Here is a 23,623-nt window from a genome sequence, read left to right as displayed (position 1 = left end):
TAAATCTTCAGTGATTTTAATTAAAAAGATTAAATACCTGTTTTTCTCTAAAGGGTGTTAACACCACATTAGGAGAAATTACAGTACTTCTTTGCAATTTCTCTGAGCTGTGTAAATTACTAAAGTCCACTTTTTCCCATTTGAGAGATTACTGAAGGCATTGGAGAGATTATGACTTATAAAGTAAATCATTATTCTTCCGAGAAGAAATATTGTTAAAGTGAGCCTTAAATTGGAAGCCACTGTGAATCCTGTAATATGGTCTCCTCCGAAGCCATCCTCGACAATGAGCTTCAGCAGGAACCAGATGAGCTGTCCTGCATCTAGCCTCTCCAGCGACATATCGGTGCTAATAAGATCTGGGGACACTGAGCAGCAGGCAGCAGCTAGGATAATTTTAATGCTCCCGAATTCTGTATTAGACCTTATTTGTGCTAGTGCTTTGTATGGTTTTCAGGCATATAATTGCACGTACTCATAAAATGCAATGTTAAGTGGCTCTCTCCTAGACAGAAGCCACAGCTCCTGATAGAGTCAACATGCAGAGCAGTTGTTAAAACATCTCGCTAACCACCTCTGATGATGCTTATTAGCTAAGCTCATTGAGGCAAGGTGAACAAGAATGGAAACAGGGTTTCTAAGGAAGCCATGACAAATGTTGAATTCACTTTAACAGCGTGGTCAAACGTCTGAAAGTCAAGACTGAATAAAGATTATCCTCTGAATAACTTTGACTGAGCACACTCATATCCAACACCGACCCTGCCGTAAAGGCCAAGAGACAAGCTCTCAGCTCCTGCCCAGGGCTCCTCAGAGAACTGTTTATTAGGAGCAGGTACTGAACGATTTCTATAGTAACTTCACACAGTATCAGAGGGTCATTGTCTTTATTTCTTCTTGAGTTCAAATTCTCTTGTCCCAATTGTCTATAATTTCTTGGCTCTAGTTTTCTGTCCCATCATTCTTATTTCTTCTACATTCTTCCAATCTTATTTCTTATACATTCTTATTTTTATCTCTATATTCTTTCTCCGCTTGCTGTTACAAAAACCCCAGGCATGTGTACCTCCATCCATTAGCAACTTGTTAGTAACTAAAAAGAAACTACAAGGGAATTCTCAGGGATACAGGTACTCTTTGAAGATCTGTAGCGAAACTTATCAGCTAGCTTGTAGCTAACCACAGACACAGCTGTGAGGAGGTCCCAGCTGTCTTTTAAAGGGCCTGTTACAGGTTACAAAGCGAAAAAACTAAACCGTTGAGAGCTCTAAGGAAAAGGCAAAGAATATGTGGGTTATTTTACATTTTTTAAGTGTGATTAATAATATCTGGACATGGTCAGTTAACGGCCTTTCTTATCATCTGAATTTTAGGACGAAAACAAAAACAGTCAAATCTAAAATCTTACATGAGAAACAGGTACAAAACGTTAATTGCTATTTTGAATCAGAGCAGGGAGGTGCCAGTGAAGGACGCATAGAGCAACATAAGTGCCATTGATCTCTCAAAGGACTGTGATATAACAAAGACAGATACCTAAAATACTACCCTAGTTTACCATAAATTCTCAGAGGGGCTTAGATCCTACGAGGCCAGACACCTGCAATTTCGTAAGTAAAATCTGTGAAAGTCTGTCTGTGAGCTTTCCAGAGGGCATATGTCTGGCCAAATTGCTCTGTCATTAAGGCTAATATAAAGAACAGGCTTCTAAGTTTCTCATGGTGGTGTGGAGAACATTTGTGTAGAGAGTAGTCATCTTTCTGACCATCCACAAATATGGTGCCCATAAGACTGAGGTGTAATCATGAGATTACAAATAGACCCTCCAGCGGTAGGACTGGTACACCAACCCAGTCACAAAAACTTTGACCTACAATCTATCATCTGTCCTAACTGCAAGATGTGCAGGGACAATGGGAAAAGGTTTGCTTTTGTTTGTTTGGTTTGTTTGTTTCTTTTGCTTTGCTTTTTGGTTTTTTTACCAGTCTTAGGATTGGCATTTATTCCTAGAAAAGCTACCTTGGCAAAAATGTCAAGGACATGGAGAAGAGCAAGAAGCCCTGGATACAGAGTTTGGGGTGTCCGGAGCCTTTCTGGAAAACTGAGACAAGGGAAAGACAAGAAAAAGGCAGGAAGCTCTCATCACACCCAGTGATATGACTGCAGGGTGACTTCACTCCCTACTGCAGGAACACAGAATGTCTGTTTACCAGATAGGACATCCATGTCACCATACAGTGGAAAGGCTGAGCATCTTTACGGTTGATTTTCACACAGCATCTTACTGAGCTTCCTTGCAGCTGCTCAGGAGAAAAAGGGAGGGGAAGGGCTGTAGTATAGGAGAACGCTTCTGGCCTGGTCCTGGCTTGATTTCCTGGTCTATGGGGTTCCTGCTTTTGCAGGGTCTGAAACTACTTCACAGGTGCTGTAACCAGAAACTAAGAAAGGAGACTACACAGGAAATTCTGTCCCCTCCCCAAATGCTCCAAGATGACAACCAGGGATTATTTCAAAAGACAAAATCTCTCCCAACATCAGGTTCCCCTTTAGAACACGAAGGTGGTTTGAATGCTTTCAGAGGAGAAGGATAGAGGAAAATCTGTGAAGTTTCAGTTCATACAGGAAAACAAGGGACACAGAAACCATTTGCTTACCAGGACCAAGTGTATGAAGCAAGAAAGTTGGAGAAGTGATGATCAGAAGAGGCCCTGGAGGGGAGACTGCCAGGGAAGCTGTGAGGAGCAGATCCCACATGGTGGCAGGTGATGGTGGGGATGCGGGGGAGGCAACAGGTGCAGAAGGTACGGGGTAGGATGCAGGGGAGGGGAAAGGTCCTTCCCCAAGCCCAGGGCACTGTTGAAGGTTCGAAAGTGTTGTTTTCACCCAAATCTCAATTGTTCAATAATCACCTGGCTGAACTTCCTCCTCCACCTACATCCCAGAAATGGAGCTTTCTCTTATGCTATCTCAAAACAAAAGTCCTCAATATGTGTCTCTCTATCCATCCTCCTGACCCTCTCTTATTCTCTATGGTTACTTCCTGTCAACTGGTTACTTGCTCCACCTCTTGACCAATGGTTGGCTTTATTTAAATCTGTTTACAACAAGCCGAAAGCTCTTGGATTAAAGGTGTGTGCTAGATGTGAGCCATGCCACAATTAGAAACAGGTTTTTCTATAAACAACACAATCTCAGGGTTCACAGTGTGATTAAATATCCTGCAACACTAAGGGCTTCCTCTGGATATTTGCCAGACCCTGATGAAGTCAAGACAAAGTGAAATAAGAAGAAAACAACAGAAAAGCTAACCAACAAGAACAGCGAAACTACAAGTAAATGAAAAACCAAGCAACCGGGAGGCTTGAGGGACTTGATATCCTTGAGATTTCTCTGCCTCACATGGAAAGGCTGACCCCAATTTAAGACATGGAAGACACTTTTTATGGAGATACAGAACCATAGGTGGATAAAAGAGAAACAAGTGAAACATTGGGCAAGCCTATCTAGAAAGAAGAGCCAGGTTCCCACCCGCACGTACACACTCACACACACACATACTCACACACATTCACACTCACACACATACACTCATGCACACTTACACAGGAATACTTTCACACACACTCACACATATACACACTCACACATACACACTCACACACACAAACTCACATACACACACAGAGCATGTCCTGGCAGCCTCGTGTGTCACCAGCTTTGTATTAATCCTAAGCATAGTCAAATAGTATCACCCCCTTGAGAAGAAACCAAGTGTCAAAGACAAAATCAAAAGCACATAAACAGAGAAATAATGGAACTTTCAGAAAACACAAGAAAGGAGATACCATGTAAAATTCTTCTGCCCTCTAGGGAGCAAATTTTTCCAAGCCCTCAGTGATTGGATTCTTCCCCCCCCCCCCCCCCCCGCCCAACCCCAGGACTCACAGCTAGACTTCCAGTGTCCAGAACCATGAGATGATGACGTAATGTGATCTTCGGATGTTAAATCTGTGACAGCCTGCTCTGTGTGCAGTGAAAAGCAGGCAGGATCCCTCTTGTAACAACTGGAACTTGTTCTTCAAATTTTACAAGCAAAATTTCTCTAACATTATTGCTTCCTTGGCTTTGTTTCTGTCTAGGAACAGTTATTATAACTGGTATGCTGAGCTCATAATTGTTTGCATCCACTTCTTTGCAGTGACAAGAGTGAACATTCTGTCTTCAGTGAAGCTTGGCACCCAAGAAAGGTCTGCTCTGATGGGCTTCGTGGAGCCAGTTCTTTTCTGTGTTCACACTTTTAAGTGTGACTTCTCAGGATGAGCATGCGTGGTGGCGACTGCTAACTGAGCCTGCTCTGCTAGAAGGAGGACCAGGGTTGAGGTACCTTAGACCCATACCTGATCTATGGCCAGGTACTCAGCACAGAATCTCTGAGACAGAAGCCAGTCACTGAAGGTATTAAAAGATGATCCGCTTTATTCCTGCTCTGATTGCTTTTGCCATCAAAGTTGGCAACAGGAGAAGATCAAGGTCATAAGTGTTCGTTTCCAACCCCTCCCTCATGCATACATACTGAAAACACCTACGGATGCTATTCACTTTCAGAATTATTTATCTCACCCATGAGGTCTGTGTGTTTAAAGGAAGTCATGACAAACCACTTCTCAGGTAGCTGGAGCATTTTCACAAGAATTTGAAGGCCGGGTGCTAGAGAGATGACATAGCAGTTAAGAGAGCTTGCTTCTCTTCCAAAGGACCAGAGTTCAGTTCCAATACCTATGTCCATGGCTCCCAACTGCCTGTACCTCTAGGAGATCCACTAAACTCTCCTGGCTGCCACAATCACCTTCACTCACATGCACACACCACACAGAGATACACATAATTCAAAACAAAACAAAATTTTTAGACAAAAAAAAGTGTGCAAATCAGTAAATGATGAAACATACACAATTAGTCCCAGAAGCCACACTGGGACTAATGCAGACAGAGTCACTCTAAATTCGGTACTCTGGAAAAGCTACCATAATCTATTTTCAATGACCCTTAACGTTTCAAATGCTCACTCATGTGCTTGCAATGTTTCTCTCATGTGCTTGCAGGTGATGTGCCCAGTGTGACTTAAATCATGCGTTCCAGTGTTACTGCACCACGTGTTACATGTTGTGTGTGCATACACATGTATACATATACACAAGGGAAAACTTGGAAATATATATTGTGGAAACCTAATAAGACTGTACAATTTGGTGGCACTGAACATCCAGTTTTCACAAAGGATCAGTCTTGCTGCAGAGTTGAGGGTAATGCTAAAGTAAGAAGCCACTATACAATGACTAACATTGATTGTCAACTTGACACCCACCCCTGGGAAAAGGGATCTTCTGTTAAAGAATTGCTTCCATCAGATTGGCCTGTGGGCTTCTCTTGGTTCTATTTTTTGGTTGCTGTTGGGGAGGGGCAGCCAACTGTGAGTGGTGCCATGCCTAGGCAGGTAGGTCTGACCTATAGAAGAAAAGTAGTTGAGCAAGCCAAGTGGAGCATGACAGTAAGCAATATTACTCCATGGTTTCTGATTTAGTCTCTGCTTTGACCTCCTGCCTTGAACCCCTGCCCTGGCTTCCTCCAATGATGGATGGTCACCTATAATTAACCTTTTCTTCCCCAAGTTGTTTTTCGTTATGATTTTAATCACAGTATCAGAGAAGCAAGTTAGGTCACCTCACAACAGGTAGCAGTGAAGCAGATGTGAGGGGTGGTTGTACGAAGGTGATCATATGAATATCTCCATGGGACCAAAGTCTGACCAGTGCTCGTGACCACAAGGACTCTTCCAGCAGAGAGACCTGCATTACCCACCAGGAGCAGCACCAGCTCAAGCTTGCCCAGCTCGTCTCAGTTATTATTATGTCATCAAGGAATAGACTATCACCACCTTTGTCAGACAATGTGCCATACTCATCAGGGAAGAAGGCTATGATCTTCTTCAGAGTTCACAGAGAACAGCAAGCCTTAGGCATGACTCCCTTCCCCGCCCAAGGAGAGGTGACCAAACATGGCATAAACACAGGAGGAGCTGTGGGGCTTATCTTCATCCTCTATAGGATGAAATAGTTGACATGAACTATTTCATGTCAACCTTCACTGTGACTTGAGAAGATTCTGTAGGGACAGGGGCAGCAGCAGCAAGCAGAATTATTGATTTTAATATTTTTCCTGGGACTCAGAGACTAATTGCCAAGTCTACAATGGAAAAGCTGCTGGAAGGAGCTGAGAGGCCAAGAGCAAGGGGCTGAGGGAGTGGGCTTCTGCCAGGTGGGGCTGAGAAAGAGCAGAGTCCTTGCTCATGAGAGCACTTGTCCTTGAGGACCTTTAGGTGACTCCAGTTGGAGCTGTTTGATTGGTACTTGTGGACCATCTTCCAGGGAGCTAATAGTAAGGTATTTCATGATACTGACCACAAGGGCGAGGGCATAGCTATGAATGGTTGCTGTTATTGGCTCTCCCAGACACATGCTTTATGGTCTCAGCTAAGCCATTTAGGTCTCTCTGCTAGTGACTTAAATTGTCCTGTCCCCAAAGCATCACTCTCAGCCATCAAGAACTACCTCACTCTAGATGCCTAAAGTGACTGTCCTCCTCCAAACTGGAGCTTCCCAGCCAAGCATGACTATCTTAGGGAAACAGAGAACTGTTCCTCTGCAGTAAGGAACACTGCTGTCAATCACACCACAGAGCTCCCAAGCTGGGCCCAGGAGAGACAAGAGCTAAAGCCAGGCTAGATTTCTCTCACTTTCCTGGCTTATCCCAAGACCACTCATCTCTGGGATCAACCACCTACAAAACACCAAAGCCACAGACCAAGTATTTCCAGTGACCACCCCCACCCCCAGACAGAGGCAGGGGAATTGTCCCATTGAGAGTTAAGCTGTGCCCAGAGTCCCCAACACCAGAGATGAGAGATTTACATATTGTTGTTACTGTTTAATCCCCAAAAGAACTTTGTGGCAAAGGCCTGATCCCAGTGTGAGAATGTGGAGTGCTGGTTGCCTTTAGCATGCAAAGTCTAGGGGAGGCCAGCATGTCCTAGTGTGGTTTCTGCTGCTGTGATAAAATACTCTGACCAAAAACAACTTAGAGGAGGAAAGGGTGTATTTAATCTTACACTTTTGGAACACAGTCAGGGCAGAAACTCAAGTGAGAACTTAAAAACAGAAACAAGGGAGGAACGCCGCTTGCTTCCTCCCTCACAGGCTCCTGCTTAGCTAGTTTTCTACAGCCGAGGACCACATCCCCAGGTAATGATGCTAATCACATGGGATAAACTTCCTGAATCAAAGAACAGTCAAGACAATCCCCCAGAGATATGCCCACAGGCCAATCTGCTCTCTGTAACCCTGGCTGAGACTCTGTCCTCAGGTGACCCTAGGCAGTGTCAAGCAGTTAATTAGAACAGAGGCCTCTAAGGCCTTGCTGATTCTTTCCGTCTTTCTCTCTGGTTTGCTGAGGTTTCTCTACCACAAACTCTGACCACAATGTACCATTTTACCAGAAGGCACAGAAGCGATGGGACCAGTCGAACATCAGCTGGAACCCTCTCTGTAAACCAATTGTGTCTGACCTTTCCCAATGGTGATGGAAACAGACACAAGGGGAAAGGCTTAATATGAGACTATGTTGGGTGAAATCAAAAAGGCAGTACATTTTGGAGAGACATAAAGGTAAAAATGACATCTTACAGTCGCAGAACAGATGAGTGTCTCCGCTATTGGGCTGTATTAGATGAGGGAACAGGCGGTAAGGGAGGCACACCTGCATCCTACCTTCAGAGACTGAACAGTTTCAGTTCTGCTGAAACACAGAGGGCAGGGCACACAGGATTATTAAATGATTGACCAGCTTCAACAGCGTCTGGCTCATTCAGGAAATAACTCTGAGGAAACCAGGGCCCCAATGTTCTCAGTAGTCTTCCAGTGCCCACAGTCAACTTGGTAAGATGTTGTCCCTAAATGCCGGGTTGCTGGATGGCCATGCCAAAGGCTGCCTCCTAAAAGACCCCACTGCCAGCTGTCATCTCTCTCGGCACACACTTACGTCTGTTCTGCACCATCCCACTGCACCTGGAACAGTGGCTTTGGATTACAGCCTTGCCACTCCCAATATCCTCACCATGTCTCAAAAATATTCCTAAACGTAAATGTCACACCATTCAACCACCCAGATTACATGTAGAATAAATTTCAGAATCTTCCTCCTAACCACCAGGTTGGTAACCTAACTCCTGCCTCTCTAATGCTTCCTTGCTAATATGATGTATACAGGTCGTTTTTATGTCCCCAGGTGTCCCTGTCCCAACACCATAGGTGTTGAGAGTCTAACAACTCAGGGTTGAGGCTCCTTCTCTTCTCCACAAAGGGGCTGTTTCTCTCACTACCCGCTTGTATCATGCCAGCTTTGATCCTGGCACTTGTGAATATCTTGTGGAACTTCTGCATACACATTGTAAAACTGAAGGCTAGGGCTGGGGGACACTGTTCACCTTAGAAGTAGGAGAGTGGGGGGCACTAATATATCAGGGTCACTCTGATGGGGAGCAGGAAATACACCTGGAATCCAGCTCCTGGTGAGCAAGTTGACAGTCAGAAAGGGAAGAGCAGACACCATGGTGGCCACGATTGTGATCCAAACCCTTGTTTCTGCTTTTCCATGTGGATAAGGAGGAAGGGGGATGCCTGGGAAGGTCAACATGGTACTTTCCCTAGTAAAGTTTAAACATCAAGCAACTAGTTAGATGTTTTAAGCAGTTTTTCTTGTTCCCGTTCCAAGCACATTAAAGCAGCTTTCAGTTATTTTAATCTAAAAGTCAATGAAATTAATTGAAATAGGAAATACAAATGTGTTTATTGGGAAGGAGATGTTGAGGGAATAAAGGCCACTCAAGGTTGAATTGCGTAAGGAAAATACGTTCTTCCACAAGACCTTGAGAGAAGACTATCACAAGAATGCGAAGTGAACTATCCTCGGAATGCTGGTATGCACGCCTTTCCTACACATTCCTCATAGTTTCCCTTCTACTCCTCCCCATGGGGTGGAGCCCATGGGAATAGTGCAGGAGGTGTACGATGTACCATTCTGAACAGACTCAGTCTCCTGTGCCTTTCTTCTCTTCAAGAACGCTTGGCAAATCAACTGCAGTTCATCCCTAGCCAACAATTGGCACGAGCAGCCCCATGAGGGGAAACTATGAGTAAAATACTCTCTAATGGCGGACTTCATTCTTGTCCTCAGGATAAGGTACGTGGACGAAACTCTGTGGCAGCCCCTCAGGCTATTTGGCTCCTGTTGCTCCCACGGGCCTGAACCCTGCTACACAGGTGGCCTCACTTGAAGCTGTGCTCAGTTTCAGAGCACCAATCCCTGAGGGTCCAAGGGGAACCTGGTGATTAACTTAAAATACGTTAGAAAACTACATGTAACTTGTGCCCCAAAATAACACAGAACAAGAGTAAAGAAAGTAAAAGTTAGCTCCCATAAAAGGTTGTACGAATTGAGTCCCCTTCCTTTTTAAAGACTCTCTTTCTCTCTCCCACCCCTTGTGTGTGTTTGTCTGCACATGTGGTGTATGCATTTGAGAGTTTGTGGGTACAGTACACTCACCCATGCACACATGTAAGGACGTCAGAGTCGACACTGGCTGTCTTCCTAAATCACTACAGGTGTTGAGGAAGGGTCTTTCCCTGAGCCCAGAGCTCCTGTTTCAGACAGGCTGGGGGGTCATAAAAATTCACAGGAAGTTCCAAGTCTGGTATCCTTGAATTGATTTTTGACCACACAACTATGTACAGCCCTCCACGTGCTGGCCTGGCAGGATAGAGCAGTGCAAGCCAACACCTGCAGCTTCGCATGGCAACATTTGTTTCTATTCAGGGAAAGCATGTGACCTCAGCTGCAAAGGGCAGATCCACCTGGCAGACTCACTTCTGCCTTGACTTCTATGCAAGTGTTGGAACAAGGTGCCTCTCACAGCAGCCTGCACTAGATATGACCGACCAAGAGTGATCAGGTTCCTGGAGCAGTGCTGTTGTCCATCCCCTCATTAAATCAAAGCTCTCCAGAGACTAGCAATACATAGCCTCTTGTCTGAAGGCTATAAACTGTCACCGATCCCAGTCACACCAAATCCTCTACCTCTGCAAAAATACTGCTACCAACCGAAGTGACAGGATGAATGCTTCTGTGTCACTTTGATTTGCTAAGCTATCTACATTTATAAAGCCTCTTTGACTCCTCTGAGCTGTGTTATTGTCACAGATATATTGTGTTTATGTAAAGCATGTGAACAAAATTAATAGGCTAAAGCATTCCTGAATCATCTTCATTTGGAAACTGGCATTTTCTGATCCAAAGCCATTCATTTCCCCGCTCACTCTGGTGTGATTTCTGCCTTCTGTCTCATGCAAGATACCGGGATTAAGGCGCTGCTGAGGACAGACACTGACACCACGCATCCAGATTAACAATGGTGCTGATCTGCCCCGGCAGTGCTGAGATGCACGTCCTCTTTATGTTATTAGTGATGTCCAGATGAGAGTTCTTGGAACTGGAGAGAAGGCTCCGTGAGTAAGAGCACTTGCCGCAGAAGCATGAAGACAAGACCTGAGTTCAGATTCTTTTTTTTTTCTTTTTTTATTGAGAAAAGGAGAAAAAAAAAAAAACAAGTTTCCACCTCCTCCCAGCCTCCCATTTCCCTCCTCCTCCTCCCCCCCTACACCCCCTCCTCCCACCCTTCTTCCCCTCCCCCCACTCCTTTCCCCCTCCCTCTCCAGTCCAAAGAGCAGTCAGGGTTTTCTGCCCTGTGGTAAGACCTAGGACCTCCCACCTCCGTCCATATCTAGGAAGGTGAACATCCAAACTGGCTGGGCTCCCACAAAGCCATCACATTACGTAGGATCAAACCCCCGTGCCATTGTCCTTTGCGTCTCATCAGCCCTCATTGTTCGCCATGTTCAGAGAGTCCAGTTTTATCCCATGCTTTTTCAGTCACAGTCCAGCCGGTCTTGGTGAGCTCTCAATAGATCAGCTCCACTGTCTCAGTGGGTGGGTGCATCCCTCATGGTCCCGACTTCTTTGCTCATGTTCTCCCTCCTTCTGCTCCTCATTGGGACTTCCTTAGCAATCAGGGAAATGCAAATCAAAACAACTTTGAGATATCATCTTACACCTGTGAGAATGGCTAAAGTCAAAAACACCAACGATAACCTTTGCTGGAGAGGTTGTGGAGGAAGGGGTACCCTCATCCATTGCTGGTGGGAATGCAATCTTGTGCAACCACTATGGAAGTCAGTGTTTCGGTTTCTTAGGAAATTCGGGATCAACCTACCCCTGGACCCAGCAATACCACTCTTGGGAATATACCCAAGAGATGCCCTATCATATGACAAAAGCATTTGTTCAACTATGTTCATAGCAGTATTATTTGTAATAGCCAGAACCTGGAAACAACCTAGATGCCCTTCAATGGAAGAATGGATGAAGAAAGTATGGAATATATACACGCTAGAGTACTACACTGCGGTAAAAAACAATGACTTCTGAGTTCAGATTCTTGCACCCATGAAAAAGCAACTTCAACACTGTGGAGGATGGAGACAGAAAGATGGCAAGGGCTTGCTGGCCACCACTCTACAGTAAAACCCCATTTCAAAAGAATAAGAGTTATGGAGCAGCACACCCCACATCCTCTCTAGTCTCCAAGAGTGTGCACACCTCTACCCACATAGGCACAAGTACCACACGCATGCACAGCGTTGTCACACCACCCACAGAAGGTCACAAAAGGAGAGTTCTTGATGTCAATAATGTCACTAGTATTTTAAAAAGCTAGGAGGACTGTGGATGTTTTCTCTATAAAAACAATAAACATTTGCAGACATAGATATGCTCAACTATTGTGGGATAGTTGTACGATGTGGGAAGATGGAATTGCTGTGATTGGCTTAATAAGGAACTGAATGACCAATAGCTAGGCAGGAGGTATAGGCCGGGCTTCTGGGCAGAGAGAGAGAGGAAGTAGGAGATGAGCCAAGGTGCCCAAGAACCACCAGCCAGAAAGACGTGGGATGCATTGGACACAGAATAGGAGAAAGGCAGAGGCTCTGCCGTAGGACGTGGATTAATAGAAATATGGACTAACTGAAGCTGGAAGAGCTGGTTGGAAACATGCCTAAGCTAAAAACCAAGCTTTCATAATTAATAATAAGTCTCTGTGTCATTATTTATGAGCTGGCGGCCCAGAGGAAAGTCCAACTACACTCAACCTGATTTAGAGATTAGTGGTTGTGAGTATCAAAACCTCACACACTACCTTGAAAGTATAAGTGAAAAATTCATAGAAACAAATCAAATTCCATTTTACACAAAGCTCTTGAGCTGAATCCAGCCCATGGTTTATACAAGGTTTGTTGACTGAGGGATCAGGAGTTGTAGGCTGCCTCCTCCAGGACTAACCAATAGATAACTCTAGTTTTCATAAAAATTGTTCTTTGTCTTCTCAGGTATATAGTAATACAAACACTCCAGGGACTGACACAGGTTGATCATGTTCCTGTGTTCGCCTTCATAAAACCCGGACTATCCCATCTACTCCCTGAGCCCTGGAAGAATTTTCTTCCCAGAGAGAGACTCTATCCTGTTGTTTGAGATTCCCTGCTAGGCTTGTGAAATCTCTTGTCCTAAGAAGCTGTAGGTTTTCATGTAATGCCTCCAACACAATCGTCACTTTGATGGTATGCACAGCTAGGACCAAGCGTGGGCCTGCATCAACACTACAGCTGCCACCAGGCCGATGGTGACTGTAAATTGACATCTACTGAAAGGCACACAGATGGTGAGCACTTAGGAAACTAAGAGCATGCATGTGGTTGAATGAAGGCAAAACAGTTGTTAACACATGAGCACACGTGACATGCTGGCCATGTGCCCCATTCCTTCCTATTCGGTCACTTGCTTTACCATAAGAATGTGCAAGGCAAGGCATATTCTCCACAGTGTCATTGTCCCCACTTACAAACCAGAGCAAGAAATGTTCAGATAATGAGGGGCGTTTTATGCCCAGGCTACCGATCTAACTCACTGTTGCTGCAATGATAATCTCTCGTGAAACAGTTTGATACTGTTGAGGAAGAATAGGAGACCTTAGAATAATCTAGAAAAAAGAAAAGAAACTATTCATTTAATACAATCTACTACTGGGGTGGCCATAGAAAGCACAGAACATGCAGTGAAATTCCAATTTTAGCCATGCAACCAATAATCTTTTAGTATTAAAGTAGTGTATATACACATTTATATATAGGTACACATATATTTACAAATATAGTAGGAGATACTGAAACATTTATCAGCACTCTGAAATACAAATATAACTAAGAACCCTTCTGTATTTCTACTTGTTAAATTTGGCCAACCTTTGTATCCTGTGACAAAGACAAGGACTTCTTTACACAATTTTTCTATCAGCCCACTCCCCATACAGGATACAGGGGAAAGCCTGCATATATTGAGTAAAATAACAAACTATATTATGAGAATAAGGCACTGTCCATGCCCAGTGGCTTGCACACACTATTAATGGTCCTGAGAGTAGCCTGGCATACACAGCATTGCTAGCCTCATTGTAAAGACAGGCACACTGAAAACTACAACATATTGAACATCTTCAAATGATACAGCAAACACATGATCTGGGAAGTACATGAACCAATTTCTATCTGGCTCAGAAGCCATATGTACAGAAATGAGGCCCTTTGTGACCAGCCAGGGCTTCGTGCTGCACAATCCACTTTCTGGAGCTTTCTTTCCAAATGGACATCACAGCTTATGTTTGTATTTAAAAAGAAGCAGGAGGTTTCACTGCCAGAGCAAAGAGGTAGTGAGAGGTGGCGCATCCTCCGTAGTCCTCTTATCTGCTGTACCTGAAGGCATGGTCTAAAGCTGGATGACGACCCACCCATGTGGTGTTCCAAGGGAAAGAGAACAGGAAAGGCATACTGAGTCCTTGTGTTGATGGGAAGCCCATCCACTAGAGTACCAAGAAATAGTGAAACGGAAATTCGTACTGGGTCCTGTGCTGATGGGAGATCCAGCCACTGACGCACCAGAGAGAGTGAACAAGAAATGCTTTTTATGTGCCTAGCTGACCAGAGAGTCAAATACTGGGTACACTGATGGTGAGCATGGAATCGATGCTGAGTCCTGGGTTGATTGGAGATCCAGCCACTGGTGTGTGAAGAAAGAGTGGACAGGAAATCCATGCTGAGTCCCTGGGCTGACGAGAGGCCCAGACACTGCATGTGTCAGGAATAAACAGGAAACCCATGCTGCACTGTGTGTCATTAGGAGGACCACTCACAGGATGTACCAAGAACGTGTGAACAACAAATCTATGCTGCATCCTGCACTGATGAGTAGCCAGAGCAGAAATCAATAGGCATGTTATTTCTGTACCAAATGAAATCAAATACACTATCCCAGTAGCCACTCTCTAATGACAGAAAATAAGAGAGAAGATAGTTTTCCCTCCCAACTTGTTCATTGCCAGTGAGACATGAGGCAGAGGTACATCTGAAGCCCAGGTTTATTGGGCATTGGTTTCAAGACAATCTGGTCATTTCAGCAATATTTGTTTTTTGTTTGGATGTTTGTTGATCCCTAGGTTTATATTAAAAACCAAATAGGGGCTCTGTTATACTTTAACCGCACAGTTCTTATGAAGAATCTTTACTACGTTGTCTAATGGAAGATTTTTAAATTACTTTTCCAAGTGAGAAATGAATGCTGAAACAGGTCACGCTTTCAATTCTCAGACTCACTTGGAAGTTCGCTACTGTCAAAAAGTCCATGGCCCCCAAGTGGCATGGGCTTTCTGGGTCTGTTGGCAAGAGAAGACTGAGACTTGGACTAGATGCCTACTTTTGCACTTGGGGACTTCAGCTCTCAGGGAAAATACACATGCTGGCCAGCGGGCAGGGCAGAGGTGAGAGAGAAGGAAACCAGGAGAACCCAGACCAGACTGAAGAAGGAAAGAGAAGAGAAAGAAGGAGAAATACATCAAGGAATGGCCAGCGTGCGGCACGTAGACATCGTAAACAGTTTCCTCTGTCGTGGTCCATTCCTGCATCCTGCATCTCCTTACCCTCATCATTTTACACATCACGGCTCATGTTGGGTCACAAACATTCAGCATCTGTCCTCGGCAGTTCTAAACACCTGTCAGAATGGCTAAAATAAAAAACTCCAATGATAGCCTTTGCTGGAGAGGCTGTGGAGGAAGGGGAACACTCATCCATTGCTGGTGGGAATGCAATCTTGTGCAACCACTTTGGAAATCGGTGTTTCGGTTTCTCAGGAAATTCGGGATCAACTTACCCCTGGACCCAGCAATACCACTCCTGGGAATATACCCAAGAGATACCCTATCACATGACAAGAGCATTTGTTCAACTATGTTCATAGCAGTATTATTTGTAATAGCCAGAACCTGGAAACAACCTAGATGCCCTTCAATGGAAGAATGGATGAAGAAAGTGTGGAATATCTACACATTAGAGTACTATGCTGCGGTAAAAAACAATGACTTCTCGAATTTTGCATGCAAATGGATGGAAATAGAAAACACTATCCTGAGTGAGGTATCCCAGAGCCAAAAAGATGAACATGGGATGTACTCACTCATAATTGGTTTCTAGCCATAAACAAGGGTCACGGAGTCTACACTTGGTGATCCCAAAGAAGCTAAGTAAGAAGGTGAACCAAAGGAAAAGCATATAGTTGTCCTCTTGGCTATGGGAAGTAGACAAAATTGCCGGGGAGAAAATTGAGATCTTGGGGGTGGGGTGGGATGGGGGTAAGGGAAGATGGGGAGAGAGGGGGGAGAGGGGGAGAATGGAGGGGAGCTTGGGAAAGGGGGAGGATTGGGATGAAGGAAGGTTGGATGGGGGAGCACGGAAGCACGGTTCTTAGTTAAGGGAGCCACCTTAGGGTTGGCAAGAGACTTGAACCTAGAGTGGCTCCCAGATACCCAAGCCGAGGTCCCCAGTTAGTTCCTTGGGCAGCTGAGGATGGGGAACCTGAAATGACCCTATCCTAGAGCAATACTGACGAATATCTTGCATATCATCATAGAACCTTCATCTGGTGATGGATGGAGACAGAGACAGAGACCCACACTGGAGCACTGGACTGAGCTCCCAAGGTCCCGATGAGGAGCAGAAGGAGGGAGAACATGAGCAAAGAAGTCGGGACCACGAGGGGAGCACCCACCCACTGAGACAGTGGAGCTGATCTATTGGGAGCTCACCAAGGCCAGCTGGACTGTGACTGAAAAAGCATGGGATAAAACTGGACTCTCTGAGCATGGCCAACAATGAGGGCTGATGAGAACCCAAGGACAATGGCACGGGCTTTTGAACCTATGTAATGTGCTGGCTTTGTGGGAGCCTAGCCAGTTTGGATGTTCACCTTCCTAGAAATGCACGGAGGGGGGAGGACCTAGGACTTACCACAGGGCAGGGAAATCTGACTGCTCTTTGGGCTGGAGAGGGAGGGGGGGAGGAGTGGGGGGAGGGGGAGAAGGGTGGGAGGAGGGGGAGGGAAATGGGAGGCTGGGAGGAGGAGGAAATTTGTTTTTTTTTTTCTCTCTTTTCTCAATAAAAAAAAAGTTAAAAAAAAAAAAGGCTGTGCTCCTTAGAATGGGCTGTTGGATAGTCCAGCATCTGTGTTTATCAGCTTTCCCTGAGTCCCAATTCATTCACAGCCATGCTACACCTAAGGTAGCCCAGGAGAAAGAATGCAGCATGCTCTCTGGATTGGGGTTGTGGGTTAGAAGCTGACCTTTGAACCTGAGGGGGTAAATATGGCTTTATTTCGTCTGAGACAAAAGCCTGGAACAAATAGATGAACCTCAGTTTGCCTTGAGAAATAATGGAAAAAATCTGACTTTTATTATAACTAACTCCTTAAAAACAAGAATACATGGGACAGGGGCTCAACAAGACAGAGAACGGCCCCTAAGCAGCACACCCCTTGTGAGCTGTGTCATCAGCCTTTGCATCCTCGATGTAAAAGCACTGGGTGGCAGGGCACTTGCCTACTGTGAAGGAGGCAATGCCACCATCTCCTCAGGAGAGAGGAAAGACATTCCTCCAAGTAACAGGAAGTTATCCAAGATGAAGTGCTTTTCTCAATGCAGCTATCACATCTGAGACTCACTTATGTCCATTTCGTGTGTTGGGAGACGTGAAGCTTTGTTTTCACTCAAGGAAGGCCATACTGAAAGTTTCATACAGGAGTGAAAACCTGGCAGATGTGGGAGAGAAAAGGCTAGCTGGCTTACAAGGAACGGTATCAACACTCGAAGGAGAAGAGTGGTCACCGAGGCAGTTCATCGCCAGTACATGAGTGTCTCATGCTATGTGTGTAACTGAAATAAACGAAAGCAATTACCTGGTAATAAACCACATAAACAAAATAAAGAGATGAAGCTACACAGTGGCACAGCAGAGCATCTTCTCAACACACTTTGACGTCAAAACCAAACGAGGAACAGAAGGAAGCAGCATCCACATAAATAAAAATCAGTTTGAAAAGTCACGGGGGCTTCAGACTTCACAGTGAATGACTTTCATATTACAAACTAGAGTGTTCATTATCGCTACTTTTACTGATGCTGAACTAGGAATCCTAGCCAGAGCAATTGGGCAATGAAATAAAGGCACATGAATTGGAAAGAGAAAGGTAATATTACTCAGGCTCTCAGATTGCACAGTGTCATAAGTATCACAGAAGTACATACATGCTCATGTAGTTGCTTGACCATGCACACACACACACACATACACACACACACATTGTCAAAACTAATGAACAACTTCAGCAGCAAGATGCAAAATCAACACACAAAACTGAGAGACATTTTTGTGCAACGGCAGTGAGAATTTCAAATAGAAATTAAGAAAATATTTCCACTAATTACAAAATAGAATATTTGAAGAAATTTTCTCCAGATGACATACTTGCTTACAGAAAACTAAAAAATAGTGTTGAAATAATCCACAGAAGACATTGATGATATGCTAGTTAGTGGGTTTGTTGTTGTTGTTGTTGTCCAATTTGACACAAGCTAGAGTCATCTGAAAGGAGAGAACCTCAGTTGAGAAAATGTCTCCGTCAGACTGCCCTATTGGCAAACCTATGGGGACATTTTCTTGATTAATGATTGATGTGGGAGGACCCAGCCCACTATGGGTGGTACCACTCCTGGAAAAGTGGACCTGGAGTGTTTGAAAAAAGAAAAGAAAACTGAGCAAACTATGAGAAGCAAGCCAGCAAGCCCTGTTCCTCATGGTTACTATTCCAGTCCCTGCCTCCTGGCTCCTGCCTTGCCTGAGTTCCTGCCCTGACTTCCCTGAAGGCTCCTGAAGTTGCCTTTGGTCATGGTGTTTTACCACAGTAACAGAAAGCACAGAGTACAGAGGGAAGTCATGCTGTGCTGAAAACGTGATAAGCTGTGAGCCCAGATGTAAACCATGGTGTATGTGGTCAAATGATTTCTGATAAGGGTACTAAGATGACATGGTGAAAAAAAATGATCATATTTTCCTAAAAACAATAGTTGGGAAAACTGTATAATCACGGGGGGGGGGGGGAGTAGAATCAGAGATTTGCCTTACACCAACTATAAAAGTCAATTACATAATAAAACATAAGACCTGAAGCTGTAAAACTCTTATAAGCAAGAAACCTCAGGATTTGGATTTGAATTTTGGGGTGGAGGGGTGACACCAAAGGCATAGGTGACAAAAGCCAACCTGATCAACTTGATCACATCCAACCTGAGAAACCTTGCAGGCCCACTGAAGCCATCAACAGAAGGCAGAAGCAAAACACACAGTGGGAGAAACCTTTGCAGAGTTAGACCCAGAGAGGAGTCTGTGTGTAGAATCCGTGAGAAGCTTCTGTAGCTCAGTAAAATAATCTAACTTCTACTCTGATTTCGAATTGAGCACAGGTCTTCAGTGTTTCCACACAAATGTTAAGGTAGCCTTCCCATTTCTGTGACGAGTGTCACTGAATTTTGATGGCAGTTGCATCAAGTCTGAGGACTACTCTTGGAATCCATTTCACAATATTGATTCTTCTGATCCATCAGCATGGATGGGGACGGGGTCATTTCCATCTTCCAGTTTCCCTCAATTTCCTTCTTTAATGTTGTAAATTCTCCGTTGTAGTGGTCTCTCACATTCATAGTTAGGCTTCTTGTATATTATTATTATTTATTATTATTGTTGTTGTCGTTGTTGTTGTTCTTGTGCTTGGGATCATTTCCTTGATTTTTTTTCAGTAGGATTGTCATTGATAAATAGAAAGGATATTGATTTTTGTGTGTTAATTTTGTAACATGCCACCTTGCTTAGTGTCTGAGAGATTTCTGATAAAGTCCTCAGGGTTTCTTATGAATAGACTTCTCTTATCTTCAGAGAGAGATGCTTAGACTTCTTCCTTTCCCCTTTGTATTCTCTTCTTTAAATCTCTTCTTATTGATGTAACTGAGACTTGTAATGCTGAAGAAGAGTGGAGAAGTTGGACTCCATTATCTTGTTCCTGTCTTTAGTGGAAATGCTTTGAGTCCTCCCAGCCCCACACGCAATCAGTTCTGCAGGAAGACACACTTGCTATTGATAAGCATCTGCTCTATATCGGGTACCATCAGGGAAACACATTGCAGATCACAAGGCATCCTCTTATAGCCATTAGAACGGATGTGGGGAGAGAGGGACAGGATAACAAGTTCTCAGAGGGTGCAGAGAGCGAGCTAGGATCTCTGTGTTTGTTAGGGGTAAAATGGTACAGACACCAACATTTTAAATGATAAGACGGAGTTTCCCAACATGCCAAAAACGGTATTTGTAGCTTCCACTCGGGTCGCATGAACAACAAAATTTAAGGATCTTAATTAGAAATAATGTCTATACTCTTTGCAGAAGAACTTGCGGTAGCCAAGGGATAGGTCCAGCTCTAAAATCCTTCACAGGTGAAGGAGAATGAAGGCTGTGCACAGCAGCGAAATCACTGTCTTAGAAGGGAGCCTCTCACAGGAAGCAAGGCAGATGAAATCAGGGGTACAAGATTCAGTCCTCATGACTCTTCACATATCCGGTGCAGAGCAGTCTAACTCTGAAGCACAACTTAACAGGAGTTCCAGGGGGAGGCTGCGAGACAGGGAACTGCGCAGCTCCCATTTTGCAAGATGTGGTATAATGGATGCTGAATGAGTTAAAAACAAAGCGAAACAGGTTTTCTGTCCATTTCACTTTTCCTGATGACACAGTGGCAATTCTGATTCCACCCACATGTGACACTCCGTTTTGTTGCCCTTTCCGGGCACTTGTGCGGTCACAGCCATCAGCTGGGTGTGGTCATGCTGTGCTGCAGAGCTGTGTGGGATCTGGAGCAAAGGAGACCTGGAACCAGCTCTAGGTAGGATCAGGGTCAGGGAGATCCGTAGTAGGATCTGCCACAAGCTCGTCACGGAATGCTCAGCCGCTGGAAGCCGTTGCAACTCAGAGCTCAGACCCCAGCACATGCTTTCTTAATGACTGGAACATTAAATGGCAATTAAATGAGGGCTTTCTGCTAGGAGATATTATGATCACACTGATCAATAGTTGCAGCTGTCATAAACAGGGATCTAGGAGTTGAAGAAGGCTCAGTTGGTAAAATGCTTGCCTTGCATGTTTGAGGACCTGAGTTCAGTGCCTACAACCCTTGAAAACAAAACAGAAACAAAAATGAACTGGGCATGGTATCTTATGTTTGTAATGTCAATACTGGTGAGATGGAAACAGGTGAATCCCTAGGGCTCTCTAGCCAGCCAGCCTAGCCTTCTTGGAAAGTTCTAACCCACACAACCTACCTGGAAAATGCCCTCTCCTGTCCAGTCCCCTGCAACCAGCTGGGAGGCACGAGGCTGCATGAGAACATCAATTGTTTTGTTCAAGAATCCAACTCCAACTTCCTTTTTCTAGAAACACCCACTTGAGGAGCTGTATTGAAAATGCATGAAAAGGCTGTCTGGATCTCACTACACAGAAGATGCATTCAGGAGTGTTTGGAACCTCTGCCAACCTTAAGATTGTCTTCAGTAGTGCCAGACATGAAATGGAGCCAGCAACTGCTGGTAAATACAGTATAAACAAAGCTTCTCTTTTCTACTCCTTATCCTACCTTTAGAGACATCGCCGATCTGCAGATTTGCATATGTTTGCAGGAGTTAAGTGGATCCCAAGATGCTGGAGATTTAAGAAGAGAGCTTTTTTTTTTTTCCAGGCAGGAGAGTGAATACTTTCCATGGTTCTGCCTCTGTCTGCTCGGTGGTTTAATATGTTCAGTACACAGTATCTGTAGTACATACAGAATCCTCTTCCTATACATGGGCCAGGCATGATGGCTTATGCCTGTCATTACAGAGAGGCCAATGCAGGAATCTTCCTGCTAATTAAAGCCAGGTGGACTATATCATATGTTTCAGTACAATGTGAATAGCAATATGAGCCTCTGTCTCAAAATAACAATACAAACCTGAAAATAGGTGTGTGTGTGTGTGTGTGTGTGTGAGAGAGAGAGAGAGAGAGAGAGAGAGAGAGAGAGAGAGAGAGAAAGAGAGAGAGACAAGTGATGGCATAGAGGATACAGACAGTGCCACGGCTTGGGTACCAGTCATGCTGTCTTCAAACTCCAGGCACACATTCATTCTCATAAACTATCTTCACTTCAAGCAGCCAGATTACAGAGAAATGGCTCAGTTGTTTTTATTTTATTTTTATTGTAGTTTTTATTTACTGGGAGAGTTGGCTCTCTCTTTCACCATGTGGGGCCTGAGGATCAAACTCGTCTTCAGCTTGCCAGCAGTAACCGTTGCCTTCACCGGCCCAACATCTGATTATTTTAATCAACACACCATTTGATCTCAGTATGGCGGAAATCGTGCCCACCTTGCAGGCTGCTGTGCTGTCTGGCTAGCTACTGGAGAAGATTTCTATGGGTACAGCATCCCCTGAGCCTTCTCCTGCTGTCTGCAGATGATGCTCATCTGGGGCCTTGAAGCAGAGACTGGGCCATGCTGTGAGAGGCCGAGGATGAAGAAACACAAAATCAAAGCTCCACGTGTTACAACCACCATGGCATTCTGCAGAAAAACCAATTATTTATAATATAGATGCAAGTGTTCTGCCCTCATGTGCGTCTTCTGTGAGAAGTTACCCATCAGGTACCCTTCCCATTGCTTTCACACTCAATCAATTTCACAGGGATCCTAAATACAGCTCAAAAGGAAACTCAAACGTTAGTCTCAACGTTCACAGCACAGCACAGGACATGCACACACTACTTCGTAAGTGTGTTATAAAACAAGCTATTCTGTATCCGTGAAGCTTCACATAAGTTCATATACATGAATTCATGAACTGGAATTTATAGAGAGAAGCATAAATTTCTCTAGGAGAATATAAATATTTCTTTCAACTTATACAATTGTGAAATTTACAAATTGAAAACGGTCTTAAAGCTTGGTGAAATCCTGCCCCCAAACGAACAAATCGTCATCTATTAGAAAGTAATGGATGTCTTAACCTTTTGGAATCTGCTCCAAGTCTTGGGTTTACAAAGTTTGGGTAAGTTGAAATTGTTAAAATTGTAAGATGAATCTGATTTTTGAAAGTCAACTATTTTCTCCATTTTCAATTCTTAGATTTATTTTATTTACTTTTAGAGACTTATTTTCTTCTTTAACTTTGTTTTCATTTATTCTTTGTGTCTTTCACATCATGCATCTCAATCCAATTCATTTCCCCATCTCTTCATATCAGCCCTCTGCCTTTGCAACACCCCTGCCCAAAAGAAATAAAGTAGAAAGAAGGAAAAATCGGTCTCCTCATGGAAGTTGTGGTGTGACACCGTGAGTCACACAGCAAACTCTTCCCATTAATCTCTACCTGCAAATGTTCATTGCAGAGGCATTGGTCTGGTTCAAGTCCTCTGCTTCCTGCTACACTGTCAGTGCTGGCCCTCACTGGTACTGTCGTTGCCCTGTGTCATGGAGATCCTGCCGCTTTGGATCTGCAGGGTCAGGCCCTTCATGTGCTCCTGCAGATCACAGATGGGGTGGATGCTGTGTGGGCCAACTCATAACCCTGATTCTGGCTCTGAGTAGCTGTAGGGTCCGTCAGTTCACCAGCTCACCCCTGCCCATGCTGCCACATGGCAGATGAGGGGTGGGGCCAGACCTCCCATGCTCATATTCTCAGGTCACTCACCCCACCCCTCTCACCAGGATCAGCCTGCTGTGCTTCCCAGAGAAGGTGCAGGGTCTGTGTTCCTAAGTGTTGCAGCTGGTCAGCTCCCTTGGCAGCTGGAGGCAGTGGGGGGCATCTTTCCCTCACCCCACCACTACACTGAAAATGAGGAAGGTGACACCACCTGTGCCCCTTCCATGCCCTCAGAACTGGTTCACCTGCTTCCTTCTCTACAGGGCCCATTTTCCCAAGTGCTGTAGCTGGTGAGGGGATGG

The sequence above is a fragment of the Microtus oregoni genome, unplaced genomic scaffold (genome assembly GCF_018167655.1).
Source record: "Microtus oregoni isolate MIOR12 unplaced genomic scaffold, Mior012 000065F_ref0000479, whole genome shotgun sequence".
In the NCBI taxonomy this organism is placed as follows: domain Eukaryota; kingdom Metazoa; phylum Chordata; class Mammalia; order Rodentia; family Cricetidae; genus Microtus; species Microtus oregoni.
Note: the sequence above shows the minus strand (reverse complement) of the source record.